General features: G+C 44.5%; 1 protein-coding gene across 4 annotated transcripts in view; it reads left to right on the forward strand.

The window, feature by feature from the left end:
* The first annotated feature begins 795 nt into the window (after nucleotides 1-795).
* The window catches only part of CCDC92 (coiled-coil domain containing 92), a 33676-nt gene continuing 19837 nt past the window's right edge, over nucleotides 796-14634 (forward strand). The window contains exon 1 of one of the 4 annotated variants that reach the window (XM_021669967.2): nucleotides 796-816. The gene's annotated coding sequence lies outside the window, so the exon portion shown is untranslated. Of the gene's footprint in view, nucleotides 817-1066; nucleotides 1132-1615; nucleotides 1729-1815; nucleotides 3738-14634 lie in introns of those variants that run through there. The other 3 variants (XM_012447138.3, XM_012447141.2, XM_064379607.1) reach the window with 3 other exon arrangements.

Genomic DNA, 14634 nt, shown 5'->3' on the forward strand with positions numbered 1-14634 from the left:
GCCCTAGCTCGTGCCGGCCGCCATCTGCGCCCCCCGGCCCCGCTCCCCCGCACTGCGGGCCCGCGGCCGCCCGCCCGAGGCCCGAGGGGCGGCTTCTCGGCCCGGGGCTCGTCCAGCTGCATGAAGCCGCTCTGACCTTCCCCGCCATCCCCAAGGGCCGGGCCAGCCCGAGGCCCATCCTCCGGGATGGGTTGTTTTTCTTTTCTTTAACCCACTCCACCTCCTTCCCACCCCCAGCCCACTCTCCGGCCCCCGGCCCCCGCCTTCCTCCAGGAAAGAAAGAAAGAGACTGCGACCCGGCCGCCGAGAACTCACTCCAAGTGAGGGGAGTCGGCGCCCCAGGCCGCGGGCGCCGCGCACCCACCTCCCTCTCCGCAGGGACACCTCACAGGTGCGCCTCCGAGCCGCGCGCGCGCGCGCTCCGCACACCCAGACGCCTCCGGGGGACAGCGCGCGTGCGCACGCACGAGGCCGGGGAGCCCCGGGGGAGCGGGGGCCGTACGCATGCGCGACGCCCGGCCCGCGCCCCCATCCCCCCCCCGCCCCCGCCCCCGCCCCCGCCCCCGCCCCCCCCCCAAGCCCCGGCCCGGCCCGGCCCGGCCACCACGCACCCCGGCGCCCGGCGCGCGCGCTCCCGCTCGCCTCCCTCGCTCCTCCCCGCGCGCTCGCCCGGGCCGCGTTTCCCAGGGCAACCGCAGTGCGGCCGCACCTGAGCTGTGCGCCTGCGTTTCGCTGGCTGGACCCTCCCTTCCCCTCGGCCCTCGCCCCCGCCTCGCCACAGCCGGGGGGAAGGGGGGCGTCGCCCCGCCTCGCCAAGTGAGTATCAGCCCGGCCGACACACACCAGCCGCCGCGCCGGCGCCTCGCCCGCCGGGTCAGCGCGGCCAGGCCTTGCCGCCAGCCCCGCTCCCAGGGTGCACCGCGGCGAGCGCTCGGGTGGGAGCAGGCGAGATGCGCCGGGCGGGCGGCGCCCACTGACCTCCCTCGGCGGCCCGGCCGGGGCAGCGCCAGAGCCCAGCCAGCCCCGCCCGCCGTGCCCCGCCCATGGGCAGCCGGCTCCCGCCGCCGCCCGCCGGGAGGACCCAACCAAGCGGGACAGCCTGCTGAAGGAGCGCGACGGCGGCGCCCGCAGGTGAGGCGGAGCCCGGGGTGTGCCAAGTCCGGCCCCGCTCACCTGGCGGCGCCGGAGGGGCCGGGAGTTCGTGGCGATGACTTTAAAAACCCTCCCCGCCGGTAGACGGGAGACAGGGTCCTCCCGCCCCACCCCCGGGGCTCGGGAGCCGCGCTAGCTCTGCGGGGGGTAGGGCTGGCCCCGGGCAAAGGCAACTTGGGGGACGCGGAGTAGGGGGGGGAGAGGGCCCCTGAGGCGCGGCAACCCCCGCGTCCGCCCCCTCGGGGTCCGCCGGGCCCATTTGGGGAGGGGACGCCCTGGCCCAGGCTTCAGTCCAGGGTGCGGACTAGTAGCGGCGCGCGCCCACGCCAGTGCCAAGGGGGAGGAGAGGCCGGCCCCGGGGCGCTCCTGCCAGCCCCGGGGTGGGATCGCAGGGCGAGGGTTCCGCATTGCAGGTGCACCAGGAGCGCCCCGGGGCCTAGCCCGGCTTTGTCTGGGATGCTGTGGGGAGGAGGCCGCCTGAATCCACATCGCCTTTCTAAATGCATGTTACCACCTGGGGGACCTTAGAGACCCTCCCTGACAAGTTGTATCGCCTCCTGTCCTGGTAGCCTCTCCGTAAGTACACCGCCTTCCAGCCCCTTCCTGAAGCTTTGATGCGGCTTTAGTTTACTCTGAATAATGATTTGCCTGTGATTCGAGAAACGGAGCTGAATGCACAAACGCAGCAGAGCCCCAGGCTTGGCTACTGGGCTGTCGTCTGCTGCTGCCAGTGAGTTTCTCTAACTTAGGTTTTCATGCTGACCTGTATTGTTTCATTTCAAGCTTTGAATTTTAGCAGCACGATCTAGTCCACTAATGAAAATGAGGCGGCCTGAGAGAAAATGTAACAGGGCTCTGTAGCTTAGGTTGCAGTAGTTGGTTTTATAACAAAATACAAGCTACCAGGCTGTAATACTTTAATATATTACGTATTTCCAGAAAACTTTAAGTATTAAAGCCAGGATTGCCGTTTTAAAACTTTAACGTTTGAAATTTTTTAAAGGGCATTGGGATTGATTAAATGATTTTTTTGGGTGGGGAGCACAGTCAAGAATTCCCATGCATTTTCTCGCCATTGCATTGTAAGGAAAAAGATGCTAACGTTTAAAGTGCTTTTTACCTCCAAAGATGTTTTGAAATGTATGTAATTCTTTTGGATGAACTGTTTGGAAGAAGGCTTTAAGACTCGTGATTATATATTCGGGTATGCGTACATAAACATACACACCACTGAAAAACCTTAAAAGAGTTTTGTTACCTCTCTGCATTATATTATGATTACTCAGTAGTTTTAGTTTAGGTACATTTAAAATCTAAAGTACGGGACAATTATTTGTGTCAGATTTTTACTGTAACACATTTTAAATACATCAGTCTAACAAATAGGTTTTTTGGAAATTACATTTTTTATTAACTCTTTTTTTAAAAAAGCGAGTCATTCATTTGGGTTCATAATTCTTTCTTCTGCCATATTGGATAAATTGATCTCAACATAATTACCTAATTGGTAGGATGCCTTTGCAACAATCCTAACGTTAATACAGTGTTGATGCTTTTAAAAAATACTTAAATTAAAAAGCATTTTCTCATATTTCTGACGAGAAAAGTCATGGAACTTTTTCCTTCTATCTGGAACGAGGTCAGCCATAAATAGTTTCTAATACATAGTGGGCACACGTTTGTTAACTAAGATTAATTATATCTACTGAATTGACTGAATTCCATATCCTTCAAAGGCAGTGACTAGGTGACTTTGTATCTTCACACACCAATGTTGCAGTAAATGTTTGAGTCATATTGAAGTTTCAGCCTGGTTAGGTTGGTGCTAACTTAATAACATCAATTTTCACAACTTCAGCTCTGTTGTTTCAACCTGCAGAAGGATTTGGGCAGGGAAGTGGCTGTGTCTTGTTGTCTTCAAATCTTTGAAGGTCTGTCATGCAGCAAGGGATTTTATTTATTTTGAGTAATTATTGAGTACGGAAAAACAGATTTCACTTCCATATAAGGCAAAAGTTGTTTATGATGAGAACTTGTAGCGGTGGAAAGAAGGGGCTGCTCCTTCCGTAGGGGCTTTCGGGATCAGCTGGTTCCCCACTTGGCGTGAATGGCTGCTAGGAGGTATCACAGCGGTATGGGAGGGTCTTTCTAAGAGGGACTCCTGGGTATTCCGATGGCAACTGTATCATGGACTTCTGTATTTCCCTTTTAGCACTGTGTTTTGTTTTTTGTTTTCTTATGCTGGCTTCTACAGTTGTGGACATAGCAACATCCCCAGACACTTGCACGAACCCTGGGAAGACTTTAGTAGGTTAAAGACCCACCTAGTATCAAAGATGATTCTTAGTCCTGCTTTGCATTTGTATGGCACATTACGGGGGAATAAAACACTCAAATTTAATGTGTTGTTTTAAAAGACTCTTTTTAATTATATATGATTTGTATTTCTTTCTTTGACTTTTATTTTCTACAGTAAACATTGAATCAAGAGGAAAATTACCCAAGCAGAAAAGTCTTTTTTTAAAGCTCTTTTTTAAAAATGGGATGGTACCAGTCATTCTTTGGAGAGCCAGCAAGTTGTGAAGGTGAATCGTTCTTTTACTTAGCTGAAAACATTTTTTATAAAAGATACTGAATAAGAGATGATTCTTGTGCTTGCTCTGCATTTTAGTTTGTTTATTTCATTACTCAAACATGACTCAAGTTTCACAGCAAAAAGTCCAGTCATATCCACCTACATTATGTTGCATTGGAGGTTTTTTTCAGTATGTCTGCATGGTTTTTAAAATATGCTGGCAGCTGAAGGTAAAACAAAGCCAAGAAGTAGAATTACAGTGAGCCGAACGAAAAGCTTAGGGGAATTGGAGCTTTGTGTTTGAAGAAGAAAAAGATATGCCTGATTTGTATGAAACCAATCTTGAGAATAATGGTTTTGTCAACAAGGGGAGCAATGATTTATCTATCGTAACAGAGATTCAGCTACTGAGTGTCAATCTAATACATGTACTAAGTGGGTCAGTGAGGTTGGGACTCCAGTCTGTGACTAAGAAGCAGAGCAGAGTTTCCTGTGAACACCGGAGTGCCCAATACACAAGGACTGAAATGCAGCAAGACAGTAGTGAGGCCAATTGAGTTAAACCAAGGTCTGACCTCTCCAGTTTAGGAAGAAGAGAAAAAAAAAATCAGAATTAATGTCTACATAGACTTAACTTTTTAAACGTCTTTTAAAATAGTTACTCTCTCTTGTTCTGTAGCAGATGAGTTTGTCTCATGCTTTTGTGTCTCTTACCCATTAGCTGACTTTGGGTGTGATAAGTGACAATGACTCCTCAAGCTTTGAACACGGAGTATACCATTTATTTATGCTGTATACATGAAGGGAAAAGAGAAGAATATCAAGTTTTTCTGGCCAAAAGAAATAAAATAAAACCTTAAAAGTATTTATTTTTTCAGGAAAAAAAAATTACAGATACTACTTAAATATTATCACCAGGACAACAAATTACCAAATAAGGCAACGGGTTAGAAAGCAGCATTTTAGAGGTTAAAGGTTGCAGTTTAAAGCCTTTAACCAGGACTTCTGAAAGGATTACACAAACATCTTAAAAGACTTCTTTGTTAATCAGAAAACAGTTCATATTTATTTGCAAATTTCCATGCTGGAGAGCAGATTAAGATGAATCTTTTCATGATTATTCCCAATTTACTGCTTTATCAGAAAGAACTTTACAAAGCAAGAAATGTCGACTCTTACTGTGAAGGAGTAGGTTTTCTCCTTCTTTCTGAAATTCTTTATCTAGCTGAATTCTCAGACTGAGCAGTGAACTTCCATTGGTTAGCACCATATAGAGCAAGCCTGATAAAGCTGCTTACAATAAGGGGGAAAAATGACAGAAGAAAACTTAATGAATGGATTACAAGGCACATAATACTCTGCTTCTACAAATTTTCTCTTTGTTGCCTCTTTGGCAACACTTAAGATACTAAAATTTAGGTCTGCATAAGATCCATTATCCTTTGCTCTTCAGATTTCCTCCCCAAGCTATTTCTAAATGCGTCCTGTGCCCTTCTCATATACTATGCAGGTAAGAGAGTTTATGAGAAGTTGTTAAAGCCCATTTTCTTACGTAACATTGTTGAAGCAGTAACGCTACATCTAAATTGTAATTCCCAGTATTATTACAATATATGTTTCTTAAAGTTGCACATTTTCGTAGCATCATACTCTGAAAAGGCGATCTTTCATATAATGTAGAGGACACATAACACTGGTTTCCCAAGAGAAAGTTCCATCTCTGTCATAGCATAAGTATCTTAGGATCTCCTAATTTTTCTAATGATAAATGAATGTAAGAGGTTAGGCTCATGCCATACCCCAAACACTGAAGGAGGCTTTTTGTAATTCCTTTCTCTCCAGCTATCACACACATCAACCCAGGTGAAAGGCACTGCCAGTGTTTCTGCCTCGGTGGCTGGTAGCATTGGAGAGCAGATGTACTTTTAAAACATAGCCAGGTCTTGCACATTGATAAGAAAGATGGAGAAAGGTTGGGGTTTTTTGCTCAGTTTTGTGTTCCCATAGATAGGAACATAGCAGAAGTTGCTAGGTCTGGCCTGTCAGTTTTCAAGGAAGGTCAGTATTTGATACTGAATCGTCTTTTGGTTGAGTCCCTGTGACCAGACCGGAAAGTTCTAGTGAAATAGAGCAGCAGCTTTCTGGCATTAAGACAATTGCTCATTGACATGTCCTATTGCTCTGCAGGGTAGAAGGATATGTAATCCTCAGCCTCTGCAATGTGATAGATTTCAAGTGAGGAATTATTATTTTCCATCAATACAGTGGTCAAGTCAGTTTTTGACAGGTATATTGGTACCATAAGGCTGTGGTATCAGGACCCAGTTCAGAGATGAACAAACCCAAACCATATTGTTTGAGGGCAAAGGCAGGTTTTTAGGGGAGAGACAAAATAAGTAGGAACAAATAAAGCCAGAAGTGAGACCTTGGAGACAGGTTGAGAGCTGTCCATTTGGAGGTGTTCTTGTGTCTCATCCCTGGTCGCAGGATGGAACTCAGAGCTTGGGTGACCATTGGCTAATTCTAGAACACTCCACTGAATGTTACTCATTAGCAGACTGTGGTTAGAGCAGAGAGCCTTTCTAAGTCTCAGGATGCCAGTGGGACCTGCCTGTGCAGTGACCATCTTGAGTCTGAAGTGTAAGTGGAAAGCAGCAGATTAGCCATTCCTGTGCTTACAGGAAAACTGAGTTTAATTGGAAGTTGTCAAGTAGTTGGGCCAGCATGTTCCTACAGAAGAAACTGGGAGTCCTCACCACGTTAGTAGCCAGCAGAACTGTAGAATCCCTTGCAGGAAGATTGAAGTGATGTTTGGACTGCTGAACTGCGGAGTGAACCTGGGAATGGAGTGCACTGACACCCTCACCAGTGCTTTCCATCAGTGTGCAAGACTCAGCTATTCCTCAGAACACAGCTTCCTCTTGCATGGAATCTTCTACCATTGGGGGCATAACCAGAAGCCTTCGAAGCCTACTCAGTTTTTTAGGTGAAGATCCCAGATTTTTGTTTGTCACAACTCTCATGTTTACATTTATAGGTAGGGAATCCAGCCACTTCAGTCCAGTTTCTGAAAATTCCTGGCTAGGTTATTCACAGTTCCATTTGGACATTTTACCACCTCTTCTGATTGTGGACAAGACAGTGAAGGATTGATGAATGTGTAGGGCTTTACAGCTTTATTTATAATCTGATCTAGAAATTATGGACTCCTATTATAAATAGACACACTTAATGTACCAAATCTGGAAATAAAATGTTTCAAAAGTCTTTTTGACAGTCACTGTGTCAGCCTTTGCATGCATCTTCCATACCCAGTGAAATTACTAAAGCATTCACATGAAAACCCATTTTTCTCATTTGAATAAAACCAATCTGAATATGCTTACTAATGCCCGCCCTGCCACCCCCCCATAGATAAGCTGCTCTCTTTGTTTTATGGCTGCTTCCCACAACATGAATGGAGATACGGGACAGCTCTCACATTCCTGATGAGCTACCCTGGAAGATTTGGAACATGCTATTCATCCAACTTTCCCTGGCATCCCTTCCTGTTGGTGTGTACCAGGCCATGGGACACAGGAGCGAGATGAAGGCATTAAATACTTTGGAGCTACCAAGGGGCTCTCTGAAACCCTGTCAAGTCTTCAGAGTCCCTTTTACAATGTGGGGCCTGATCTGGGACAGGGACAGTGTGGAAAAGAGCCGCCATAAGGGACTGTTCAGTCTGAGAAAGATGACTGACCATAGATAACCTTGACTATGTTATTCACCAAAGGAAGTATATTTCCAAAACAGCCCAACATGGGTTACATGAGGGCCATGAGAAGTGTAAGCTCCTCCAAGAGCGTACAGCCCTCGCTGTTTTCACAGTTGTCCATAGTCAAGAGAATCAGGAAAAAGAGAAAGAAAAGCAGGACTTCATACTTCACTGAGCGCAATAAGCTTTGACTTCTGAAGAGAATATACAGAGGCAAACTTGAATAAAGATTCTTCTTTATTGAGAAGAGATAGCATACCAAAGACCAATTTACTTTTCTGTGAGTGACTAGTCTTGTCTCCTCAATTATACACAAGTGTTAATTGATTCACCTCACTATACCTGACTGCACACGTACATACATGAAGTCATTCCAAACAGTATGTTTAATTGGCAATATATTTAGCAATTTAAAATTGTACTGTTTAAATGTTATCAAGCATATCAGGTGTCCTAATACATCAATCGATTTTACCATCATAATTTGAGCTTTAAGCTTAAACAAGTATTCAAAGCTGAGATGGGCGGATCACAGGGTCGAGATCGAGACCATCCAGGCCAACATGGTGAAAACCCATCTCTACTAAAAAATACAAAAAATTAGCTGGGCGTGGTGGTGTGCGCCTGTAGTTCCAGCTACTCGGGAGGCTGAGTCAGGAGAATTGCTTGAACCTGGGAGGCGGAGGTTGCAGTGAGCTGAGATCGCACCACTGCACTCCAGCCTGGCGCCTGGTGACAGAGTCAGATTCTGTCTCAAAAAAGAAAAAAAGTATTCAAAAGAAGACCTAGCAGCTCTCCATGGGGATTGTCAGGTGACAAGGGATGTTTTTTCCATTTGGATTTCAGTTTCTTTATTAGTGTTAAGGTAAATATAAATTATTAACTAATTGCCTCACTATTCTGCTGGTCCAAAGGGAATTAGGGACTTCAGAAAACAAAATTTCATTAAAAAATAATGCAATTGTTATTTAAAATTGTCAGAGAAATGTGGCCTCTTAAAACATTACTCAGCTAATGGAAGTAGAGTAACTCTTGCTTGTCATAATATGTAATATTGTCTGAGATTTTTAAAAAGCAGTTTATAAAGATACTAGTTTCTTAAGTTACAACGCCCTTTATTTTGTATACTCATGTTTAGATTCACCTACTCTGAAATCATGGTGTTACGTAGTGATTATCTATTCTGTATGGCAGCTGTCAAGAATTTAAAGTTCCATTTAATTTAGCCTTTGTGAAAAAATTCTACTTTTCGTATGAATTCATATGTGTAGGGTTGTCTCTGCCCCACTCCCACTCCCAAATATTAGCTCCACAGAGGCAGAATTTTTCTCTTTTATTTGTTGGTGTGTTCCAAGTGTTTTCCACAGTGCCTGGCTCAAAGATGCTTCCCTTATAGAAAGAATGAACTGTAATACTTCATATCACCTCCCCCACATGGAAGACATAACCTTCTCTTGTACCCCAAATTCACAGAAATAGATGTGAAAGGATTTGCTTTAAAAGTACTAAGAACTTGAATAATTTCTTTTATGTAGTCTTCTGTGTTATGTGAGAATAGCCTCGTTGTTAATACAGATACTTTAAAAAATAACTTTTCAGTTTGTACCTGTTGTCTCTAAACTTTATTTTTAAACTGCTTTTATAACCTGAGCAATTGTTTTTACTTTGAAAGAGACCTTTTCCAAGTAGAAACCCATTTTAAGATTTACCAGCTCAATACTAATTACTTTAACTTCTCCAGTATATTTGTGCAAATTACAAAGTTCAAATTATGGCTCTTGTAAACAGGGTTTCCTGGTGACCACGGAGCCTATACTTTCATTTCTCCCAACCTGGAAAGCTTTCTTAAAGTGCTAGTATATATAAAATATTGGGATTTCTGACATGATTTCATTAATTTATTGGGAGTCTTTAAAATCCTCATAAGGTTTACATATTTAGTAAAGTCCTTAAAAACAAAACTCTTTGCACTGTAGATTTTTTTTTTTCTTCTCAAGACAGAGTCTTGCTCTGTTGCCCAGGCTGGAGTGCACTGGTGCAATCTCGGTTTACTGCGGCCTCCACCTCCTGGCTCAAGTGATTCTCCTGCCTCAGCCTCCCAAGTAGCTGGGATTACAGGCGTGCACCACCATGCCCAGCTAATTTTTTGTATTTTTATTAGAGACAGGGTTTCACCTTGTTGGCCAGGCTGGTCTTGAACTCCTGACCTCGTGATCGCCCACCTTGGCCTCTCAAAGTACTGGATTACAGGCATGAGCCACTGTGCCTGGCCTGAAGAAATATTAAAGCCTTTAAACATCAAAGTTTCCTAGAGATTTCCTGCCTGTCTTAGATAATAGTACTCCTGTGGAAACTGTACAGCTAGGTCAGCTTCAGTGTATTCACTTAATTTCTGTATAAATAGGCAGCTTTATAACCATAATACTGGAGTCCCTATTGTGTTCCAGAATTATCTCGCACTCACCCTCTTTACTTCTCAGGTCACTTTAGCGTTCATACAAGAAAAGCAGAATCTCACATTATCAAAAATGGGAAGAAAATTACTATTCTTGGCAATTTAGAGTTTAATTTGCAGTCCTTTTTCTTCCAAGCAAAAGAAAGCAAGGAAATGCCAATCTAGTGTTCCAATCATTTTAGCTAAACAGGTAAAGTAGTGCCTTTCTGCACTCCTGCCTCACTGAGTGTGAGATATACAAGGAAGAAACTTAAATAGGCTCCTATTGCTCTCTCGCTTGCTGGCTGCCTTTTCCTCCAGGGTTAGCAGCTCTCTGGTACAGAAGGATGCTGCATGTGGCGAGAGCTTGCCCTCCCGAGAGCGCCATATGCCTGCATCTACTAGCCATCCAAGAAACTCAGAGAGAGCAGGAAAAACCTAAGTCCAAAGGAGAGAAAAGGCCTACATCAAATTAGGTTGACAATAACCCTGGGGATTTCTCAGCCAAAACACTTTTGATCTTTGGGGCCAGATCATCCTTGCTATGGGGCTGTCCTCTGCATTCTGGGCTGTTTAGCAGCATCCCTGGCCCTACCCACTAGATGCTGGTAGCACCCACGCGCACACTCAGGACAACCCAAAGCTTCTCCAGACATCGCAAATGCCCCCCAGGGACACAGTTGTCCCAGATGAGAACCACTTCTCCAACTTGATCAAACTCTCAGACTCATCAGGAAGATGGGAACCCTGTGTTCCTCCCTTAATTTTGACTGCTTACAGTTTGCCTCATATCAGAAAATTTACACGCTAATTCCATCTGTTCTTTGGATTTAAAAAAAAAAAACTGTATCTTGCACCAGGCGTAAAATAACAAGTATAGACTATCTGAGGCAGGGGGAAACCCTGGGTCGATGGTATTCTCAGCAGGTTAGAGTCAGATTGCAGAAGTAGGCCAGCTCCTCTCCGGGACCCTAATGAAGATCACTCTTGCCACTGCCAGATTATGTTTTGTCTCAGCACAGAGTCGCCATCTTCTACTCTCTACTCCCCATCCTGATCAGCCTTCTGAATCACAGCATCAGTTGTTGACTTAAGCAGGCAAAAACTCAAATTACATTTGAATCAAGAATTTGTCAGTATCTGCATGTTTTAGTCTTCTGTATCAAGAAACCCCAAGCCCCTTCTCCAGCTAACCAGAACACCTTAAAAGTTTTTACAGCTTCAAAAAATAGATATTACATGAAATTACACTATTAATAAATTAGCAAATAAGGCAACCAATTTAAAAAGCAAACATTTCGAAGTTCAAAGCTGTATTTTAAAGGATTCAGCAACAATCTCTGAAGCCCAGGTGTCTTTTTTTTTGAGACGGAGTCTCGCTCTTGTTACCCAGGCTGGAGTGCAATGGCGCGATCTCGGCTCACCGCAACCTCCGCCTCCTGGGTTCAGGCAATTCTCCTGCCTCAGCCTCCTGAGTAGCTGGGATTACAGGCACGCGCCACCGTGCCCAGCTAATTTTTTTGTATTAATAGAGACGGGGTTTCACAATGTTGATCAGGATGGTCTCGATCTCTCGACCTCGTGATCCACCCGCCTCGGCCTCCCAAAGTGCTGGGATTACAGGCTTGAGCCACCGCGCCCGGCCCCAGGTGTCTTAAAATACTTGTTTGATAAAAAAAAAAAAAAACAGAATTGTACATTTTTACACGTTTCCACTCAGAATAGCAGAGTAAGCTTGTAGCTCTTTAACACAACACAACTAGCTTTTTAACTGAGAATAGTATCTGCTTTTCTGCAGCTTCAGGAGAGAAGAAACATTTTCTCTTATTCTGCGATTATTTTTTTTTTCCACAAGCAGCATCTTCAAGAATAAGCACTGGAATTATATTAGCACCTGGCACAAAAGAGTAGACCTGAGAAGCTTACAGCTTAAAATATGGGGAAAGAAAAAGGCAAAAGAGAATATTTAACAAATGGAATATTGGGCAAACGGTGTTCAGGGCGTGCAGTATATGCACTTTTACATTTTAGCGGGTTGCAGCATTTCATCTTCATTTAGGGGCAATATAGTATCTAGTTAAGAGCATAGGCTTTGGAGTCAGACTGCTTTGGGATGACCCTAGCTCTGCCTCTTACTAGGTGTGACTTCAAGGGAGTCATTTAATTCTCCAAGTTTGTTTGCTAATCTGTGAAGTGAGAGTAAGAATATCTGCTCCTTAGAGTGTTGATAAAGTATGTAGCATGGTGCCTGGCACTGAGCCCTCAGTCGAAGTTGATTTCATGTTGATTCTTCTTCCCTGGATCTAAAGGCTGTGTCGCTACCACACTTTCTGTCTGCTTCATCCTGCGTCATCCCTGCCAGACTAAACTCCCTGAAGTAGGGATTTTGCCTCTCTTGAGTAAAAACTCAGCTTTTCCCCGTTTCTTGTATTTTCCATCTCAACTTTTCTGAGCAGCTTTTCATATACAACTTAAACTCTGACACTAGCTTTTCTATCTAACCTTATTTTCCACCATTCCCCAGAATGTTCTTTCCATGTCAGATAGTCTAATAGTCTCATGTTCCTTCTAAAACTTCTTTCATATTTAGTTCACCAGAAATGCTTCCTCCTGTCCCAACTCTGCCCATGCTTTGAGGCTCAGTTTAATTCCAGCCTCTTCAAAGTAAAAGCTTTGTCACTCCAGTCCTTAATCACTCATTATTCATTAGGTACCTCCATGTGCCTGGCCACAGATAGGTATCAGGAATGCTACAATAATTGAGGCCAGCCCCTGCCTTCCGGGGATTTATGCAGCCTGATGCAGGAGGGACAGGTAGATAAGACAGAGCTGCCAACGCTGTGATGGGCAGCCCTTAACCCTTCATGGACAGCCGCCTTCTGGTTCCTGTACTGGTATATGCCTCATGAGGATTTAATTATACATTGTTTTTCTTGTACTTTAGTGGCTGAGTCTCATATCCCCAAGTAAATTGGAAGCATAGAACTGAGTACACAGTAAGCACTTTAGAAACATATGCTGGCTTGATCTTTCACCTCCAGATGCATATTTAAAATGAGAATCAATTGCCCAGCCTATTGGAAAGGCCTTGTAAACTTCAAATAGCAAATTAAAAAACAAAATCAATGATGACGTTAAGCTCCTGGCAATCCCCATAACCTCCTAGTGATTAGAGTGGCTCCTAGGCTTTCAAATTCATGGGACAGTGCGCTTTTTAATTTGGCAGTTCTAAAATGAGAAGAGTTGTCCTTTGAGTCTAACAAAGTTAGCTTTATGGAAAACTCACCACATTGTCCTTGTTTTTCTCATTTTGTCACAGACCAAGAAAAGCATCATCCAAGCTCATGACAGGTGTTTCCTGAATTTCTAAGCTGCTGAGTGCCACTGAGGAGCTCATAAAGCATGATCTGAATCGTGAGCTTACGTGTGACACGGCTGCATCTCAGCTTCAGTGCCATGTCACAGGCTCGGCACTGACAGTTCACGTGCCTGGCTCATAAAAGAAATTTCCAGGTGTCAGTAAGCTGCACCAGAGAAGGTGCTATGTGTCACAACCTCTAGGAAGTCCTGAACAAGCCCACATTTTCCTTTCCACAGAAATGAAATTTTAATTTTTAGGTGGCTTGATAATTTTTTACTCTTTTTATTTGAGAGCTTTCCCACTATGGCAATTAGAGAAATTTTTCTAAGTCCTTTCATGCTCACCAGTACAAGATACAGCATAGCGCCTAATGATAGGGTCAGGGAGGGTGTTGAATGAGATCTCCACTAATGTGCAACTCCTAGAAAGAAGCCCTTCTTCAATGGCCAGCTCAGGTTTCCAGAGGCAGCATAATTCTAGGTGGTGGGGAAATATCAGGGAACAAAACAGAAAAATCCTTGTTCTTCTGGAGTTTACGTGCTAGTAAGGTAAGAAAGATAAAAAAGTGACCTAATTTTAGTGATAAATGCTATGAAGGCATAAAATGGCCTAGTATAATGATAATGACAGCTGAAGAAAATTGTTAAATTATTCCAGCAGTACAGAGTGAGCACTGGCCACAGCAGATTCCATGACAGTTTATCTGGGAGCAAATGAACACTGTTTCAATGACTCTCCATATTGAAGCAATGATAGTAAACCCAAGCTCTAGCCATGGTTCTAAATGCTTTAGATCTGTGCTGCCCAATACAGTAGACACTAGCCTCATGGGGACAGTTACATTTTAATTCAAACAAAAAATGAAAAATTTCTCAGACACATGAGCCACATTTCAAGTGCTCAATAGCTACATGTGGCTTCAATAGCTACAGAAGAGTGTGGTTACTCCTTTGAGCCTCAGTTCCTTAAAAACCTATCTTGCATGATTGTTTCAAGAATTAAGTGATCATCTAGAAGCCTGGCATCTAAGGCCAGGTGCAGTGGCTCACACCTGTAATCCCAGCACTTTGGGAAGCCAAGGCAGGCAGATCACTTGAGGTCAGGAGTTTGAGACCAGCCTGGCCAACATGCTGAAACCCCGTCTCTACTAAAAATACAAAAATTAGCAGGGCGTGGTGGTGCGTCCCTGTAGTCCCAGCTATTCAGGAGGCTGAGGCAAGAGGATCGCTGAAACTAAAACCCAGGAGGTCAAGGTTTTGATCACGCCACTGCACTCCAGCCTGGGCAACAAAGTGAGACTCCAACTCAAAAAAAAAGAAAAAAGCCTGGCACCTAGACACTTGGTGTGGCTACTT

This window comes from Aotus nancymaae, unplaced genomic scaffold, assembly GCF_030222135.1.
Source record: "Aotus nancymaae isolate 86718 unplaced genomic scaffold, 86718_ANA_hifiasm-v0.15.2.pri h1tg000021l, whole genome shotgun sequence".
Lineage (NCBI taxonomy): Eukaryota > Metazoa > Chordata > Mammalia > Primates > Aotidae > Aotus > Aotus nancymaae.